The sequence below is a fragment of the Microtus oregoni genome, unplaced genomic scaffold, assembly GCF_018167655.1.
Source record: "Microtus oregoni isolate MIOR12 unplaced genomic scaffold, Mior012 000044F_ref0000062, whole genome shotgun sequence".
NCBI lineage: Eukaryota > Metazoa > Chordata > Mammalia > Rodentia > Cricetidae > Microtus > Microtus oregoni.
Window position 1 is genome coordinate 3582530 of NW_024543218.1, and position 12395 is coordinate 3594924.

At 37.7% G+C, this 12395-nt stretch overlaps 1 pseudogene; it reads left to right on the forward strand.

The window, feature by feature from the left end:
- Window positions 1–3032: 3032 nt before the first annotated feature.
- Window positions 3033–5279, forward strand: LOC121434684 (annotated as a pseudogene).
- The last annotated feature ends 7116 nt before the right edge of the window (window positions 5280–12395 follow it).

Below are 12395 nucleotides of genomic sequence, written 5' to 3' on the forward strand. Positions count from 1 at the left end.
ACTGATCTTTAGAACATACAAAGAACTTAAATAATTGTTCATCAAATAAAAAATGGAGTACTCCAATAAAAATGGAGTACAGACCTAAAAAAAATCTTTTAACATATGAATCTAAAATGACTGAGAGACACTTAAGGAAGTTTCCAAACTCCTTAGTCATTAGAGAAATGAAAATCTAAACAAATTTGAGATTCCCTCTTACATCTGTAACAATAGGCATGATCAAAACACTGATGACAACTTAAGCTGGAGAGGATGTGGAGTTAAGGGAACACTCCTCCATTTTTGATGGGGTTACAAACTGAGTCAGCTACTTTGGATATCAGTATGGTTATTCCGTAAATTAGAAAGTCACCTGCCGGGTTGTGAGGCATGGCTTTAATCCCTGCACATTGGGAGCCAGAGATAGATCTCTGTGACTTCAAGGCCAACCAGGTCTACAAGAGCTAGTTCCAGGACAGGCTCCAAAGCTAAAGAGAAACAGTGTCTTAGAAAACCAAAAATTAAAAAAAAATGAAAGAAAATTAGGAAACAACTTATCATAAAACCCAGTCATGCCCTTTGGATATGTACTCAATGGATGCTTAATCATACCACAAGGACAAATGCTCAACTGTGTTCACAGCAATATTGTCAGAGCCAGAACCTGAAAACAACCTCTCCTCAGAAGAATGGAAAAAGAAATTGTGGTATACTTACACAGTAGAGTACTACAGAGTGGATAAAAACAATTACATCTTGAAATTTATGTGCAAATTTATGGACCTAGAAAACATCCTAAAAGAGTGAGTTAACCCAGAACCAGAAAGAAAAAATATATGTACTCACTCCTAAGTGGCTTTTCAATATAAAACAGGGGACAGTCAGCCTACAATTCACAATGCCCAGAACATATACAACAAAGAGGAAACAGACATACATAAATCTATTCTATATAGGACATAGAGAAAGACAAGATCTTAGTAAATTTGGAACATGTGAATCATGGGACAATGGGATGGGGGAGGAAGGGTGAATAGTGGATAAATATAGTTGAATAAAAAACAATTAAAAAATCCTTGATTCACAGCCGTTTGTGGGTGAATTAAACAAAGTGATAGTATAAAATGAATAGCTGAAATATGGAACTTTTCTTAGTTTTGTAGCTGAATGAAATACTTCCTCTTGCTAAGGCAGACTGATTTATGATATTTAATTAAAAACAATCCACACATTTTCCAACAGAAAATTAAAGATTTATACCATATCTCCCAATCTTCCCAAACCAATAATCACACATGAAACATTTGAGACGGAAGTGCTTGATTTTACCTAATGTAGCTGCATTCATTCTAAGTTCATCATGTAACACTGAGTTCATGTTTTAATGATGAATTTTGAAGGCTGTACAAGTCAGAGTGACAGACCCTGAACTATGTGAGTACTAATTGAATCTTTGACTTCTGAAAACACCAAGTTAGAGTGTAAGAATACCTTGGGCTTTTATAGGTCAGATGAGCACCTACAGAGCAATGGATCTCATATACAATATAGCTAGCATCCAGAATCAAGAACTGGATTCAAGAGAGCAACTATACCCTTTATAGATTCATTCATACTGTAAGAGACCATGCCCAAGTGCATTGATATTTTAAAGCTGTTGACTGAAGGAGCTCTCACAGCACCTACCCATTTAACTTAATACGAAATTCCAAACCCTATACAAAACTCTGTACACAAGATGTCAAAATTAAAGTTAGAATTACAATAAGCATAATCAATATTAAGGAAGGAATACATCCTAATGGTTTGATAAGCATTTTATCCTAAGGAGTCCATGTTGTAGTAGAAATGGCTTAACTAGATCATAAGAGGATGGTAAGTATGATTATCTCATCTTCAACCCCATCAAAGACCTGAGAAGAGCAATAATATTACTTGAGTAGGCAGGTAGTGCAGTCTAGCACCTTCCAAAAAGTGTAGTAGTTGACAGACAACTGACTGACCAATCAACCAAAGTCTCATCACAGTGTTGAAGAATAAGACTTCATATCAGAATATAAAACAATCTTTAAAGAACTATGCAGTAAAGCAGGACAATGACTTCAAAATGTAAACAATGTATAAAAATCTTGATCAGAGATAGAGTAATATAATGCAATATGATAAATATATCATAAAATTGCATCAATAAAAATATGTTTTAAACAGGTAGAATCATACATTTATAGAATCTGACATAATAACCTTATATAGTTGTTACAAATATTCTAAACAAAAATCAAAACAGTCTATATAATAAATATAATTCGAATTTGTGTCAATATACAAAAGTATACCAATGTAAATCCATAAAAAATATTTCACAAGTATTCCTTCTATTACAAACTTATTAGTAGGAGTAAGTAATCTACCTATTATCCAATTCCATTTTCGCTCATTTTGAGATCTCTGGGTGTACATCATTTCACCCAATCCTATGACCCACCCAGCAGGTCCTAAGTTACTCCAGGGTCTTGAAGAGGCACTATCTGAAAGACTTGGGAGGAAAGAGAAACGGATGCCAAGCAGTATTTTGTCAAGGAATCCGTTTATTGAAGCAAGTTTCATGCCTTAAATACTCCTCAGAAAGGGACTCGGGCAGGGGGAACTCAGGAAAGGGGGAAGGGAAGGAGGGGCTTGGTAGCTAGGCAACTAAGTGGGGCAGTTTGAGAGCTAAGCAGGGCAGTTGCAAGGTCAGTGGCTAGAACACCTGCTGTTAGTGATAGCAGCAAGCCCTGAAGACACTTTGTGGTACTTTCCAGAGCTTGAGTCTCCACGATCAGCACATAATGATTTGGCTAACTTTAAGTTTTCTGTCTCAAGATTTTTACTTCAATGCCCTGTGAGAAAGGAGAAGCCTGAAATGGCTCCTGACAATCCTATATTAGTAATAATCAACTCGTAAATGTTGTTCCTGACTGTGACGACAAACTTTGTTGGGAGAGAGAATGGCATCTTCTAGAATTGCTTCCAGGGACGATGTTATTTCTATGGGATATTATAAACGCAAAATGATGGTTAAATTTCAAGATGGCTGTTTTGGATAATTGCAAATGGTTTCTGAGTATTTGACAGGGTTTTTCTGAATTTCTTATTTGGAATTCTGGCCAGAACATTGTAAGAAGGTGCACCATATCTGCAGCTTGTACCCATAAATTGGTCTCGTAGTGCTATCAGCATCATGCCGTCATATCAACCAGGTAGAGACATTGTGGGGCCCCAATGTCTTCTTCTTGGAAGCTGTTCTTTGATGAAAATGTAAGCATTATTCATGTAGACATATATTCATTGAAAGATAAGATAAAGACAAAATGGGCATGAAGGAAAGTAAAATATTCCTTCAAAATTGATCTTCTTTCTGTTCCATACCAGAAGACTGTTGACATGAGACAGAGTTTTGAATTTTTCTTTTAACATCATGCTTGGATTTAGAGAAGGATAGACATTGTCTAATTCTAAAACCATTTCTGATTCTTAAGTAGAGATGGAAACACAAAAGGACATCTTATAAAGCTGTAGCCCATACAAAGCACCTAACAGATTATCTCTCTGGGGGTGTGCCTCCTCACAGGTTTACAGGTCAGTATCTGCCCCCTTCCTGAGATATAAAGCATACAGTGTGACAAACAGAACCAGAAGAGACAGATCAGCTACTACAGGTGAGGAAAAAATGAAAATATTCCAGATAGTGAGAACAGTGTAAGCCATGGCTTAGAGGCTGCAGCAAAGTCAGCAGGACCTTTAGAGACATTCATTCCTATGCCATCAAAGCAGCAACAGCACACATCTGCCCTAAGCCAGAAACTCTGGAAGGAACACACACTGTGTTTTGACAGTCTTCCAAATAATTCCAGTATGTGTGTAAGTTTTAGGACCTCTTATCCAGGCTACCAGCTCTCAAATGCTGTTTTCAGGTCACTTCTCTGTGATAGGATAAGAGGTGAAGTGGATGTAACTTCAGGTAAGTTTGGAAGTGCATAGTCTACATTGCTTTTGGAGAGCTTCCAATAAACATTAGCCATTGAAACGTTTTAAGAATCCTACAGTAAAGACCTTTATTTCTCATTCAGCTTTGGCTCTCTGTGATTCTGCCTATTGATACTTCCATAAATACCCTCTTAGGGATGTTATCCTCACTAGTCACATGGATGCGATGTAACCTACAGAAGACGAGGAGACTGTCTTCAAGTCACAGAATGTGTATCCATGTTGGAAAAGACCTTAAAATTTTTTGTGTTCTCAATACACTGCATGCTCTCTCCTTCCACACTACTGTGTATCCAGGCATAACTCTGCATTATGTAGACCAGAAGCAGGACAAAAGTCTCTGCATTTATCTTGAAGGAATTTTCTGACTACTCATCCCTGGAAGATCTATTCTTTCCTCTGTGCTCAGTTATGAACCTGGTGACCCTGCTCCGAACACTGCCTTCATGACTGTGTGTATGTTTGATCCCTGCCTACACACACCATATACAATTTCTGAGTAATATTTCCATTTAGACAATCTGCTACACATCTACTTTTGTGCCTCTGATGCTGTTCCACCTACTGTCATCCCAGAAGACCATCTCTCTGATGGCTGTGACATCCAGATGCATCTGAGACTTTCCACAGGCTCCACAGAATGCCTGCTGCTTGTCATCACAGCCTGTGATTACTACCTTGCTATTTGTCAGCAACTCAGGTACCTGTGCACATGAGCCACAGCTTTTTCTCAATGCCTCCAAGAGCTGTCTGGGTATTCTATGTCATCAGGTAGTTGACAGAAACAGTCATTGCCATGAGACTGTCATTGTATGGCCACCAAGTATTTAGAAAGTTCACCTGCAAGGTCCTGGGTGTGCTGAAGCTGGCCTGTGGTGACATATCAGTTAAAAATGACTTTGTCCTTGTGGATGCCATCCTTCTGTTACCTCTACTCAAGTACCTCATTAGCCTTTCTGACATGCCAATCCTGGTCACCTTCCTAAAGGTGCTCTCAGCCAGCAGGCCCTGCAAATGCTTTTCCACCTGCTTGGAGCACCTTGCTGTGGTCCTATTTTTCTATAGTATCATCATGTTTCATGTACATGAAACCTATAAACACAAATGGTTATATCTCTAACATGGTCTTTACAGTCCTCTTCATTGTGGACTTCACACCCATCAAGCAGGAAGTGATCTGCAAAGATAGGGATCTTGACTTTCTGTTTGTGTCATCAAATGCCAATACCAATGCAGAGCAGATTATAGAACTATGGGGACCTCCACTGTAGAGACACAGTCTGTCTCACTAAGTCTGTCAGTCTGACTCCCCAGTTTTCTCCTGTCCTGAACTTGTCTGAGCTAGTGTCCAGCATTTTAATGTGATCTAATCTCAAGACTTCAGCCTTCGCTAGGTTCCTTCATTCACAACTATAATACCAGCATGTGTGGGGCTAAAGCAGATTGATGGTTAAATTAATGTCATCCTGTGCTACATAGTGTGACCAGTACCAAGAAAATAAATAGATACTAGACATTAGTATTTCCTTCTTAATGTGTCCTCAGTGGGCACTGGGAGTACCATTTTAAGTACTACTTAAGAGTGCATCATTTCCTGACTGACAGTCACAAAGGGCTCCTCACTGCTCTTAAAAAGATGTTCATCAGCAGGACCTCACAGCTGCCTGCCTGACTGCCTGCCTAGTTCCTAGCCTTCTCCCAGACTTTCAGTCACACACAATTGACAAATGTGAGTTTCGATCTTCCCTAAACTCCCTACCCCACAAACTCTTGTGTTCTTCTTGTGAGGCAGTTATTATCAGCACTCATTCAAGAACACTTGAACTTTCTTTCCCTTTAGGCTCAAAGCTGTTTTCTCCTCTCATTATCTCCCTCCTGTATCCTTGGTTTCTAATATTGTTTATGGCCAGATGGCATTTTTAGGAATGTATATTTTATTGATTTTTATTGAATTCAACATTTCTCTCTATTCTCCTCCCTGCCTCTTCCCTACCCCCTTTAGCCTTCCCACAAGGTCCACAGTGGGACCTTGATCTAAATTTGGTCAGGAGATTCTGTCTTTCTCTACTTCTCCTGTAGATTAGATCTGTGTAAGTCTCTTTTAGTGTCCTCATTTTTGGGTAATTTCTTTGGGATTGTGGTTTGTAGGCTAGTTTTCTTGGGTTTATGTTTAAAAACTACCTGTGAGTGAATCACTGTGATAATTGTCTTTCTGTGTCTGGGTTACCTCACACGAAATAATGTTTTCCAGCTCTATCCATTTTCCTCCAAAATTTAAGCTGTCATTATTATTTTTCTGCTGTGTAGTACTCCATTATGTAAATGTACCACATTTTCCTTACCTATTCATTGGTCAAGGGGCATTTAGGTTCTTTCCATGTTCTGGCTATGACCAACAATGCTGCTATGAACATAGTTGAGCACTTGTCCTTGTGCATGTTTGAGGATCCCTTGGTTATATAGCCAAAAGTGGTATTACTGGGTCTTGAGGAAGGTTGTTTCCTAATTTTTTGAGAAACCACCGTACTGACATCCAAAGGGGCTGTACTATCTTGCATTCCCACCAGCAATGCAGGAGTGTTGCCTTTACCCCACAACTTCTCCAGCATAAGTTGTCATCAGTGTTTTTGATCTTGGCCATTCTTACTGGTGTAAGATGGAATCTCAGAGTTGTTTTGATTTGCATTTCTCTGACAACTAAGGATGTTGACCATTTCCTTAAGTGTCTTTCAGTCACTTTACATTCCTCTACTGAGAGTTCTCTGTTTAGTTCTGTGCTCAGTTTTTTATTGGATCATTTGTTCTTTTGATGAGCAATTTCTTGAGTTCTTTGTATATTCTGGAGACTGTATGATGTGGGATTAGTGAAGATATTTTCCCATTCTGCAGGCTGTCATTTTGTCTTATTAACCATGTTCTTTGATTTACAGAAGATTTTCAGTTTCAAGAGGTCCAATTTATTAATTGTTTCTCTCATTGTCTGTGCTGCTGGGGTTATATTTAAAAACTGGTCTCCTGTGCCATTGCTTTCAAGTGTACTTCCCACTCTCTTTTCTATAAGGTTCAGTATGGCTGGCTTTATGTTGAGGTCTTGGATCCATTTTGGACTCGAGTTTTGTGCATGGTGATAGATATGGTTTATTTTCCTTCTTCTACATGTTGATATCCAGTTATGTTAGCACCATTTCTTAAATATGCTTTCTTTTTTCCATTTGATATTTTTTGTTTCTTTGTCAAAAATCAGGTGTTTGAATATGTGTGGATTAATATCTGGGTCTTCGATTCAGTTCCATTGATCTTCCTGTCTGTTCTTATGCCAGTGCCAGACAGTTTTCAGTACGGTAGCTCCTTAGTAAAGTTTGAAGTCAGGGATTGTGATTCCTCCAGAAGTTCTTTTATTGTACAGGATTATTTTGGCTGTCCTGGGATTTTTGCTTTTCTATATGATGTTGAGTACCATTCTTTTGAGGTCTGTGAAGAATTTTGCTGAGACTTTGATGAGCATCTCATTGAATCTGTAGATTGCTCTTAGTAAAGTTGCCATTTTTACTATGTTAATTCTGCCTACCCAAGAGTATAGGAGATCTTTCCACTTTCTGGTGTCTTCTTCAATTGCTTACATCAAGGATTCAAAGTTCCTGTCATACAAGTCTTCCACTTGTTTGGTTAGAGTTATTCTGAGATATTTTATGCTACTTGTGGTTATTTTGAAGGGTGTTACTCCTCTGATTTCTTCCCCAGACATTTTATTGTCTGTGTATAGGAGGGATACTGATTATTTTTTTTAGTTGATCTTGTTTCCTGCTACATTACTGAATGAAAGTCTTTATGAGTTGTAGAAGTTCCTTGGCATAATTTTTGGGATTGCTTATGTAAACTATCATGTCATCAACAAACAGTGAGAGTTTGACTTCTTCTTTTCTAAATTGTATTCCCTTGATTTCCCATTTGTATCTTATTGTTCTGGCTAGGACCTTAAGAAATACGATGAATAGATATGAAGAGAGTGGACAATCTTTTCTCGTTCTGTGGAATCACTGAGAGTTTCTCTCCATTATAGTGTGTTGTTGGCTGTTGTCTTGCTGTATATTGCCTTTATTATGTTTAGCATATTCCTTGTGTCCCTGTTCTCTCCAAGATTGTTATCATTAAGAGATGTTGTATTTTGTCTAAACCTTTTTTTGACATCTAATGAGATGATCATGTGGTTTTTATTTTTCAGTTTTTTTATATGGTGGATTATTTTGACAGATTTTCATATGTTGAACCATCCTTGCATCTCTGTTATGAAGCCAACATGATAATGCTGCCTAATGGTTCTCATGTGTTCTTGGATTTGGTTTGCCAGTATTTTATTTGGTGTTTTTGCATCAATGTTCACTAGTGAGATTGGTCTGTAATTCTCTTTCTTTATAATGTCTTTCTGTAGTTGGAGTATCAGTGTAATTGTAGCCTCATAAAAAGAGTTTGGCAATTTTCCTTACTTTTCTATTGTGTGGAATAATGTGAGGAATATTGGTATTAGTTCTTTGAAAGACTTGTAGAATTCTAAGCTGAAACCCTCTGGTCCTGGGTTTTTTTTTTTTGTTGGGAGACTTTATTTGACTATATCTATTTATTCAGCAATTATAGGTGTGTTTAATTTGCTTATCTGGTCTTGATTTAATTTTGGTAAGTGATATGTATCCAGAAAGTTGCCCATTTTCTTTAAGTTTTCCAATTTTGTGGAGTACAAGTTTTCAAAATATGACCTGGTGATTCTCTGTATTTCCTCTGTGTCTGCAGCTATGTCCCCCTTTCATTTCTGATTTGTTAATTAGATATTCTCTCTCTACCTTTTGTTAATTTGGATAAATGTTTGTCTATTTTATTTTTTTCTTGAAGAACCTACTCTTTATTTCATTGATTCTTTGTATTTTTTCTTTGTTTCAATTTTGTTGATTTCAGCTCTTAATTTGATTATGTCCTGCCATCTAGATCTCTTAGGTGAGTTTGCTTCTTTTTGTTCCAAAACTTTAAATTTTCTGTTAATTCACTAGTGTGGGATTTTTCCAGCTTCTTTATGTAGGCATTTAATTCTATGAACTTTCCTGTTAACACTGCTTTCATTGTGTCCCATAAATTTGGGTATGTTGTGTGGTCATTTTCATTGAATTTTAGGAAGTTTTAATTTCCCTGACTCATTGATGATTCAGGTTAACATTGCTTAATTTCCCTGTGTTTGTAGGTTATCTGAAATTAGTATTGCTGTTTACTTCTAGTTTAAACCATGATAGTATGAGAAAGTACATTGTAGTATTCCAATTTTTTTTTGTATTTGTTGAGGTTCGGTTTGAGTATGTGGTCAGTTTTTCTATAGGTTCCATCAGGTGCTGAGAAGAAAGTATTTTCTTTTGTTTTGAATGGAATATTATGTAGATGTATGTTAAGTTCATTTGGGTCATAATATCTGTTAGTTCTCTTATGTCTCTGTTCATTTTTTGTCTGATTGACCAGGCCAGTGATGAGAGGGGAATATTGAAGTTTTCCACTATTAGTGTGTGGAGTTTAATGTATGTTTTAAGCTTTAGAAGTGTTTCTTTTACATATCAGGGTGCCCTTGCATTTGGGGCATAGATGTTCAGTAATGAGATTTCTCTTGATGGATTTTTCCTGTGACTAGTATGAAATGACCTTCTTTGTCTCTTTTGATTGATTTTAGCTTGAATTCTATTTTGTTAGATATTAGGATAGCTACACCTGATGTTTCTTATTTCCATTTGATTGGAATCCTTTTTCCTAACCTTTCCTCTGAGACAGTGTCTGTCTTTGAGGTTGAGATGTGGTTTTTTTTTTTTTGTATGCAGAAGAAAAATGGATTGTGTATTCACATGCAATCTGTTAGCCTGTGTCTTTTTATAGGTGAGTTGAGTCCATTTATATTAAGGGATATTAATGACCAGTGATTGCTATCTCCTGTTAATTTAGTATTCATTGTTGGTGATGTTAACTTGTGCATTTTCCCCTTCTTTGGAATTTGCTACTATGTGACCATCAATTGTCTATGTTTTTGTTGGTTAAGCCAATTTTCTTCAGTTGGAGTTTTCCTTTTAGTATTTTTTGTAGGGCTGAGTTTGTAGCTAGGTACTGGTTCAATCTAGTTTTTTCATGGAATGTCTTGTTTTTTTCCTTCTATGGTAATTGAAAGTTTTATTAGGTATAGTATTCTGGGCTGGCATTTGTGGTCTCTTAATGTCTGTATAATGTTTGATCATGACCTTCTGGCTTTCACTGTCTCCAATGAGGAGTCAGGTATAATTCTGATAGGTCTACCATTATATGGTACTTGGCCATTTTCCTTTGCAGCTCTTAATATTCCTTCTTGACTCTATATGTTAATGTTTTGATTATTATGTGTTGAAGGGACTTTTTATGGATCCAGTCTATTTGGTGTTCTGTAAACTTCTTTTATCTTCATAGGTATATATTTCTTTAAGTTGAGTAAGTTTTCTTCTATGATTTTGTTAAATATATTTTGTGTGTTTTTGAGTTGAGCTTCTTTTTCTATTTTTATTATTCTTTGATTTGGCCTTTTCATGGTGTCTCATATTTCCTGGATATTTTGGGTTAAGCTTTTGATACATTTAATATTTTATTTAACTGATGAGTTTTTTTCCTGTATTATATCTTCAGTGCTTGAGCTTCTCTCTTCCATGTCTTATATACTGTTATTCATGATTGTGTTTGTGGTTCCTGATCATTTTCTCAACATTTCTTTTTCTATAATCCCCTCAGTCTGTGTTTTTTTTATTGTCTCTATTTTAGTTTTCAAGTCTTGAATAGTTTCTTTCATATGGTTGATTGCTTTTTCTTGGATTCCTTTAAGGGATTTGATGATGTCTTCCAATTTTTTTTTTGCCTTTCCCTCCAATTCTTTGGGGGAATTTCTCATTTCCTCTTTATGAGTTACAAACTCTTGAATTTATTTTTTAGGTCACTTTCCTCTGCTTCATCTATATTTTGTTGTTCAAGTCTTGCTGTTGAAGGTTCTTTAGGTTTTCCTGGTGTTTTATTGCTCTTTGTGGTGTTGCATATGGTTTTACCTTTTGTACTCTTTTATTCCACTCTTAGGTGCATGTTGCAGCTGTCTGAGATTCTATTGATTAATATTCTAGGTGTCCATTAATCCAAAGCTCAGATGATTGTTTTGTGGTACTATCAGTACTATAGTTCTAGTTACCCCATTGGTTATCCTGTGTTCCTAGAGATAGCTCAACATTCCTGGGCTTTGCTCTGCTCACTTGGAGTTTGCTGTCTCAGGACTACTTTGGCCTAGGTTACCAGCTTTGACCTGTTTCTGTAAATTTTGGTCTGGATTTCCTCCTGCAGAAGTCCCTGGCTTGGAGTTGGTCTTGCAAATATCTTTGCCTTTGGTCTATTGCTTCAGAATTCCCAGGCTCAAGTGCGCCCAGAACAGTAGAAGACCTGGCTCAGTCTTACTCCCTCAGAGTTCTCAGATTCACACTTGGACCTGCAGAGGTTTCAGTTTCCTGTCTATTCCCTTTGATGTCCCTGAGCAAGGCCCTGAGCAACAGAGGTCCTGGATCAGCATTTTTCCCTCTAAGGTCCATGACTGACACTTGGCTCTGCAGAGATCTCTGGTTCTGCTTAATCCCTCAGAGGTCCCAGATTCAGTCTCAGAGTGGCAGAGGTCCTGGCTCAGAACCATTTCCTTGGAGGTCCTAGACTCACACCAAGACAAACAGGGGTCCTGGTCTGGCTTAGGTCTACTCCCTTGAAGGTCCCAGATTTATGTCCGGACCCTCAGTGGGCTCTGGCCCTGGTTCACTCACTCTTCAGTTACTCCCCTGTACCTGTTCCAATGGAGTTTGCTGTCTCTGTTCTACCCATTGGTTTGTAATATTATACCAAGATCAGGGAACAATAATCCTACTTTTCTAATATCTAGTCTGGCTCAATTCCAGTCCTTTTATACCTTTATGTAGTACATATATGAACATGATTATGTAGACACATTCATGGCAGCATGGTGTTCTCCCCGAGTATGAACAGAGCTGGATGAATTTCTTACAGTTTAGGCAAGACTTAGACCTCCGGGAGATGTCGCCAGAGGTTGAAGTTAGGTCTGTCAAAAATCACAAGAACCCAGACCTGTCTGGTCAGAGGACACCAAACACCCTGAACAACATTAAGCTGGGGTTCCACTTCAACCCCACCCAACAACTGCATCTTTCAGTATTCCTGATTCATCTGAGGGGGCTTGCTCTACCTGCCATCATGTTATCATTGTGCTCTATCCTAGGTAGCTGCCCAACCTCCCTAGGGTCCCTTTCTGAGACCTTATGAGCAGTTGGAGCTTCAGAGACACTGAGGGTCTGCACTCCCCA